The sequence below is a fragment of the Phacochoerus africanus genome, chromosome 5 (assembly GCF_016906955.1).
Source record: "Phacochoerus africanus isolate WHEZ1 chromosome 5, ROS_Pafr_v1, whole genome shotgun sequence".
NCBI lineage: Eukaryota > Metazoa > Chordata > Mammalia > Artiodactyla > Suidae > Phacochoerus > Phacochoerus africanus.
Window position 1 is genome coordinate 81,375,693 of NC_062548.1, and position 1,504 is coordinate 81,377,196.

The 1,504-nt window shown below is 41.5% G+C and overlaps 1 pseudogene; it reads left to right on the forward strand.

Annotated features, from left to right (window-relative positions):
- Positions 1–247: 247 nt before the first annotated feature.
- On the forward strand, positions 248–331 carry LOC125128569 (uncharacterized; annotated as a pseudogene).
- Positions 332–1,504: the final 1,173 nt, after the last annotated feature.

Sequence of the window (1,504 nt, forward strand, 5' to 3'; positions counted from 1 at the left end):
ATCCTGTAGAAAATGGGGCTAACAAACTCATCGTGTTGCTGAGAATAAAACGAGCTATGGACATAAAATAATTACCACAGTTCCTGATGCACTGTAAAATATTTAATACCTGTTAACCAAAATAATAGACACATAACATACTTTTATTATTATTTTGTGTGATCTAGTTCAGCTACTTGAACTAGTTAATGTGTCAGAATAAAGAGGGGGAAGGAAATCCTAATCGTATCCAATGAGAAATAATTTGAAAACTATACTTTCAGGAATCATTTCTATAGTTCGTTACTAGAGAAGTTTCTCCAGACGTGTAGAGCACCCAATATAAACTGGTACAACCACCATGGGAAACGGTATGGATCTTCCTCAGAAAACTAAACATAGAACTGCCATACGACCCAGCAATCCCACTGCTGGGCATATATCCAGATAAAACTTTCACTGAAAAAGATACATGCACCCCTGTATTCACTGAAGCACTATTCACAATAGCCAATGAAAACAACAGCACTAATGGCCTGAATCCAGCCAGAACACAGACTGGGACTTGAACTCATATGCCAGGACTTGAACCCACCCAAAACCCAGATTAGGACTTGAACTCAAATGCCAGGACTTGAATCCAGCCAAAACCCAGATTGGGACTTGAACTCAAATGCCAGGACTTGAATCCAGCCAAAACCCAGATTGGGACTTGAACTCAAATGCCAGGACTTGAACCCAGCCAAAAGACAAACTGGGACTTGAACCCATGTGACAGGACTCAAACCTAGCCAAAAGCCAGATTAGTACTTAAACCACAGTTTTAAATTCGAGTTACTCACCCTGTGTCTGGACTCACTAAGGCTCACATTCTTTATGCCTCCATACAGAAGGAATTCAGCTAGAGACAAAGTGATAGGCAAGGAGCAGATTGTTAAGGATAGGATGCTTGTAAGAGAGGCAAGCAGGCTGGCAAGGAAGCTCTGCCCCAAGGATCCGATGGGAGTTTTATCATCCAAGGGGTTGGAAAGGCCTGCCTCTTCCTTTCCAGGAGTAGTAGCTCCTTCTTAGTGTCTGGTAAGGTGTGTATTCAAATCAGCTGACAGGTGGGCTTCAAACTCTTGCCCTTGGTCTGAACCTGAATGCAGGCCTTGTTCCATCCCCCACCCAATGACCTGAGGCACTTTCACTAATTAAACAAAGCTGCCTTTTTCTGATGTCTTTCTCTACAGTGGTCCCAACATCTCCCAGGTTCCCCTCTTTATCTCTGATTCCCTATTGGGACTTCTATAACCACCTGTGTCTACTCTATCCCTATCACCAAGACATGGAAACAACTTAAATGTCTATTGACAGATGAATGGATTAAGAAGATGTGATACATATGTACAATGGAATACTACTCAGCCATAAAAAAGAAAGGAATAATGCCACTTATAGCAACATGGATGGAACTAGAGACTCTCATACAAGTAAATTAAGTCAGAAAGAGAAAGACAAATTCTGGAATCTAATATATGGCACA